Source organism: Balaenoptera acutorostrata, chromosome 13, assembly GCF_949987535.1.
Source record: "Balaenoptera acutorostrata chromosome 13, mBalAcu1.1, whole genome shotgun sequence".
Classification (NCBI taxonomy): Eukaryota; Metazoa; Chordata; class Mammalia; order Artiodactyla; family Balaenopteridae; genus Balaenoptera; species Balaenoptera acutorostrata.
The window spans coordinates 68,336,455-68,342,841 of record NC_080076.1 but is presented as its reverse complement, the minus strand read 5'-3'; the positions used below and the strand labels follow the sequence as shown (position 1 = coordinate 68,342,841).

General features: G+C 49.9%; 1 long non-coding RNA gene across 1 annotated transcript; it reads right to left on the bottom strand.

Annotated features, from left to right (window-relative positions):
* Positions 1 to 5,506, bottom strand: LOC103005499 (uncharacterized). Its single transcript, XR_009005062.1, has 3 exons — positions 5,473 to 5,506; positions 2,160 to 2,240; positions 1 to 85 (listed from the first exon to the last, which is right to left on the bottom strand). It is a non-coding gene; the product is annotated as an uncharacterized LOC103005499 (long non-coding RNA).
* Between the last annotated feature and the right edge of the window lie 881 nt (positions 5,507 to 6,387).

The following is a 6,387-nucleotide window of genomic DNA, read 5'->3' as shown; positions in this document are numbered from 1 at the left end:
CGGAGCCCTCCACCCGGACCTCCTCATCCAGGACCCAGAAGAGGCCCCTGGCATCCTCAGTACCTCCTCTGGCTGGCAAGCGGACCTGGCAGGAGATCAGGATACACTGAGGAGTCCTGATCCTCTGACGGAGGCCAGGCCCGCGTTTCTCTTCCCACCCGTGGGAGTCGGGGGACCTGCCTCCCAGGCACCACAGGCCTAGATCCTCACTCCCTACACCCCACACTCCCACTCACTGCAAGACAATCAGTGTCGAAGCCACAAAACTAACAATCTCTTGGATACCAGGGGTCCAGATCCTGCCTCTGTCTTCATTTCCAGGGTGACCTTGGGCAACTTAACTGCACCTCTCTGAGCCTCACTTTTCCTCTTTTGCAAGATGGAGACTGGTAATACTTTCCTCCAAGGGCTGTCGTGAGGGTTTAATAAGGGCAAGCACTCTGTAAACTACACATCTCTGGCTCCACACAGGCAGCTGGTCTATTCGTGCACAGCCAAACATGAAAGGATTAATCCCATCCGCATCACTTCCTCTTAGAAGTCTTAGTATTTTTTTAAACTAAAATCTTGAGGGAAAAAAAAAAGTTCCCAAAGCATGTCTTAGAGAAGGTGAAGTTGGTTCAGCGGCACAGACGCGGAATTCTAAATCTAGCCACCAGTGTCAGAGACCATCCAGGCGACCCTGACGCTTTGCATACAGGAAACTGAAAGAGGTCCGGAGAGTCTGCGGGACTTACCCGAGGGCCCACAGTGGGCTGACACATCTGAAAATGGTGCCAAGTGGTTAAAGTGGGAATGTGATGCATATGATGGCCAACGGTCCCAGTGTGCCTGGGGCCAAGGGCTTCCCAGGACGTAAGGATTTCAGTGCTGAGGCCAGCAAAGTCCCTGGCAAACCAGCACAGCTGGTCACCCTAATTCAGGAATATTAGTCCACACCCCACTGAGAGCGGTCCAGAGAGGGGAAGGGACACGTCCAGGGTCACATAGAGAGGCCCAGGGGCAGAAGTGGACCTGGATCCCAGGTATCCTGAATCTTCACCTTGGTGAAGAAATCTTCACCTTATTTGCAGGGGTTGAAACCTACAGTCAGCCCATCCCCAGAATATAGCTGTTCCAGCCACTGCCCAGGAGTCCCGGGGATACCATGGTCCTTCCCTCCTTGTACTGCCCGGGTGGTCCCTTCAGGCCTGCCCCTCCCAGGTGAGGAAGCAGGACAGGGACGGGGAACCAGCCCGAGAGGTGCCAGCAAGAAGCAGCAGCAGCAGGTGTGAAGGGCCGGCTGGGCTCACAGACTGAGAGAGCTTTGCAGGGGCAGGTACAGCCCGCTGTGAGCCCAGAGAAGCCAAGGGACCAGGACAAGGTGTCCAAGTGCAGGAGAAACGCAACCTGCGGGACACCTACTGTGGGCCACACACCCTGCAGGGGCTTTACGTGCCACATACCACGGGCGTTCACGACAACCCAGGGGATACCATCTATCGTTCCCACTTGGGTGATGAGGAAGCTGAGGCTTGGAGAGGTTAAGTGACGTGCCCAAGGTCACCAAGATCGGACCGGAGCCCAGCAAGTTCCATGGCCCAAGCACTTTCACACCAAGATGCGCAATGGCCGAGGGCAGCTCTGGGAGACGGTTGAGCATAGGTGCACATCTGGGGTCAGTACAGTGGGGTCTGGGGCTGGGGAAAGGGAGATAAAGACTCAGGTATCCCCCAAACTAAAGCCTGTCTGCCTCCAAGGAGCTCAAGAGCCTAGATCCACCATCACCCCTGCTCTCCATCCCCCAGGGGCCCCTACTGTCCCAGTCTCTGCTGGGCACAGCACCTTCGTCTGAACACCCCATCTTTCCAGGTGACAGTGGCTGGAGACCACTGGGCACCGGCCCTGGACTCTCCTCACCTCAGACCACAGCCCAGGTGTGGGGTGCGTTCTAAGACGCAGACTCAGATTCGCAACCTGATGGGATGTAAATATTCTTTGCCCAGGCCACACCCCCCAGACCAATCAACGCAGAATCGGGGAGTGGGTCCCAGGCGTCAGTGTTTTTAACAATCCCTGGGTCATGCTAGGTGCAGGCAGCTTTGAGATCTAGTAGCTCAAAGGCTCAAATCTGCCAGGATTTCTAAAAAGGCCGTGCGACATCTGAGAGGCCGTGTTACCTGCGAGGGACTCTGATCCACAGCAGCCACCGTGGTCCCCAGGGACGGCTCCGGGAGGTCAAACTGCACAGGAACATCTTCCTAGAAAGTCACAGAAGTTCAGCGTTAGTTCCTTCCATGAGCTGAAGGGGAAGAAGCTTCTGAAGGAGGAAAGAAAAGTGAGGACTTTCATCATCACACTTCGGCCATTTTTTATCATTATTCTTTAATTGTGGTAAGAGTAGACGTGGCATAAAATTTAACATTTAAATCATTTTTAAGTGCATGGTTCATTGGTGTAAAGTACATTCACACTGTTGTGTAACTGTCACTACCATCCATCTCCAAAACGTTTCTCATCTTGCAAAACTGAAACTCTGCCCTCTCCCTATTTCTGTCTATGAATCTGACTACCATAAATATCTCGTATGAACAGAATCGTACAGGATTTGTCCTTTTGTGACTGGGTTATTGCACACTTAGCATAATGTCCTCAAGGTTCATCCAGTCGTAGCATGTGTTAGAATTTCCTTCCTTTTTATGGTTGAATAATAGCCCCTTGTGTGAATAGATCACATTTCTTTATCCATTCATTCACTGATGGACACTTGGGTTGCTTCTACCTTTTGGCTATTACAAACGATACTGCTGTGAACATGGGCGTACAAATATCTCTTCAAGACCTTGCTTGAAATTCTTTTGGGTAGATACCCGGAAGTGGAATTGCTGGATCAAATGATAGTTCTAATTTTTTGGGAAAACACCATACTGTATTCCACAGCAGCTGCACCATTTTTATTGTGCACAAGGGCTCCAGCTTCTCTACACCCTCCCCAACACTTCTTACTTTTTTTAGTCTAGTGGGTGTGAAATGGTATCTCAATGTGGTTTTGATTTGCATTTCCCTGAACTAGTGATGCTGAACATCTTTTTGTGTATTTATGGACCATCTGTATATCTTCTTTGGAGAAATATCTATTCAACTCCTTTGCCCATTTTTAATCGGGTTCTTTGTTTATTTGTTTTTTATCATCACCCCTTAGCCTTTGTGTGAGAAGAAAGGATACAGACCAGCATCCCAATAATATCCTAATATTGTTCCTCAGGGTGGTCAGCAATCATGGTGAGAGCTTTATCAGGAACTGATAATTCAGGGCAAACTTTTCTAATATTTACTGAGTACCTAATAAGTGCTGGGCTGAGTGCTGGGTGCTGGATGGAGCAAAAAAAACTATGGATAATAACAGTTGGCATAAAAAAGTAACCAGAAACATCCAGATAATGCTATGCTCAAAGATGTTCATCACAGTGTTGTTTATAACAGCATAAATGTGGAAATAACCCAGACGGCCAAAAGAGAGTTCAGATAGAATCAGACATAACCACAAACATGCATCCTTACTAAGAGCTGTGAATGGAGTGAGGAAATGTGAATAACATAATGCTACGAGGAAAAACACTACAAACTCGTGTGTACAGATGGATGGGAAATCCGTAGAGAAGACCATATATGGAAAAATGGCTGGTATAAGATACAGACAATGGTAACAGTGGTTGCCTCTGGGTGGTGGGGCTAAAAGAGATTGTGTTTTCTGCTTCTTGACACTTATATTTTCCAGTTTTTAAATAAAACACATGTTTTACTTTGATCATCAGAAATAAGTGAAATATTATGGGAAAAAAAATATGATGGCTGCTACCATATGTGGAATGCCTAATACAGATTACGCATTTTCTATCCCACTTCATCAAATGCTCCAAATAGCGCCTTTAGGCAGTACGGTAAAAATGATCGTGAAAATAACCGCCACCTCTCCCCTTCCCCGTATCCACACTCTCTGTACAGATATGGAAGTTTCTCCCATCAAAAAGTGGACGCCATTTCCCCGCCCCGTGAGTCAGGGCTCAGCCTTGGACTCGCTGTGACCAACTGAATACAGCAGAGGTGACGTTGCCAGTTCCAAGTCTCGGTCCCAAGGGGCCCTGAGCACTCCTGCTCGCTCTCTTGGACCCCTGCCCAGCGCCACGAGAACAGCCTGAGCTAACCTGCTGGAGGACAGGGCACTCCTGGAACACAGGTGAGTCGTCCTAGCCAAAGAGCTGCCTGGTTCAGCTCATGGCCAGCTGACCCCAGACACAGGGGAGAGCCAGCCAAGAGCTACCTACCCAACCTGCCTCTGACCACAGGCACATGCTCTCCCAGCCAAGACCAGAAGAGCTACCTAGGCAACCCACAGACCTGCGAGCAATAACAAAACGTTATTTTTTAAGCTACTATGTGTTGGGATAGTTTATTATGCAGAATTATTGCGGGAAATGGTAACTGATACAGGAGTATTGCTATTTCTATTTTACATGTGATGAAATTGAGGTTCAGAGAGGGTGAGTGACTTTCCTAAGGCCACACAGACAATAAGTGACAGAGTTAGAGTGAGACCCCACGTCTCAGCAATGCCATGTGTTTAAGATTTATTCATATTGATGTTTTCATGTTTATTGCTGTGTGGGCTCCAACCAAAGAAATGACCATAATTTCAACACCCATTATCCTAGTAATAAACAATATGATCATTTCTCATATTTTGCCATTAGCACTTGCTGGAGCCAAAGGAGTCCCCTTCAGGGAGGAAGGAGGGAGCAGATGCTAGGGGGCGTCTGGGGTGCTGGCGATGTTCTCTCCTTTTATCCTGGGTGGTAGCTGCAATGAGTGTGCATGGTTGGACAAATTCACTAAGCTGTACACTTCTGATTCAGGCACTCATCTGTGTAAATGTTATAGTTCAAAAAATTTTTTTAAGTATAAGTAAAGGAGGGCAGGCAGGGACGTGCCTGTACAGGTTTCCTGGTTCACATACACAGAGTTTCTCTGGGGGGCCTTGTAGAAAGGGAACTGCATCTTCACCTTTCCTAGATGCTCCCACATTATGACCCAAAAGGTGTGCAAACCCACTATTTTCACCCACAACCGGGCACGAAGGGCCTTCCACGGGGAAGATGCAAACTAACTGTTGGAGGAGGATTCAGCTTGGGTATGTGGGCGAGGAGGAAGAGGTCAGCACAAACAAGGGACAGCTGTGGGAGCGAGGCCTGCGGAACCCCAGGTTCTGGACTGTAAGGCGCAGGGGCCGTGGCTGGAGACTGGGCTGTAGAGGGAGACAGGGGAGCAGCAGAGGCCCAGGAGCCAGGCCTGGAGTTTGGGTTTTAATCATCGACGGACCAGACAGGATGAAGCTAAAACCTACGGGAGGACCAGACGACCACCCCCTCCCCTGCCCCGCCCAGCCTCACACCCTCACTGAGGCCCTGCGAAGTCCCCACCCCAGCCCAGCCATACCTCTCGGAATCGCTCCAGCGTTGAGACAAAGGTCTGCTGGTAGAAAAGCAGCTGCAAGCGCTCGTGAGCGTAATTGTGGCACAGCTCCTCAAAGGTGGCGGCCCGGTCTTTGCCCTGGTGCCGGGGGTTCTGAAAGCCTGGAGAGTCCACCACCATGATGGAGGCCATGGAGAGGTGGTGGGAGGAGAAGGATCTGGGGGGAAAGGAGAGGGGCCCCGAGAGGACATGGACTCTTAGAACCCCGCTGGTCCAAGCCTCCTGCACCCCTGCATCACAGAGATGGAGAAACCGGAGCAGCATGCTGGGCGGGTCTGCAGATCCAGCAGATCTCACCACTTGCAGGCTGTGTGACCTTGGGAAAGTTACTTAACCTCTCTGAGCATGGGTTCCCCCACTGTTAAATGGTGGTAGGGATGAGTAGGACGACCCCAGGGGCTGCAGTAAGAAGAGAAGGAGTTGAAGTATGGAAAGTGCCTCCCACGGACACCACAGGCCTTCAGGAAATGTGCTCTCTCTACCAGGCCCAGAGGAGAGCAATGACTTGCTTAAGGTTGCACCACGAATTGGCTATAAAGTTAAGACTAGAGTCTCCTTTTCTTGCTTAGTGACACGCTGCTATAGAAAAACAATTTTGTTCAGTGCCTGCCTCAGTTTACAAAGATCTCTCAAGCCATCACCTCCTTGGAGCCTCTTGACAAATCTATCAGGGGGACAGAGAAGGGATTATTCACATCAAAAAGCAGGAGTTAAGAGACTCTGGAGAAAGTCACATGTGGGCTCCAACCCTCGCTCAGCCACGGAGGGGCTGTGTGTCTTGGGAGAGTTGCCTGACCTCTCTGAAACTCAGCTGTGAAAGGGCTAATGATGGAGATGAACTTAGAAGGCTGTTGGGAGTGTTGCATGTGATAAGACATC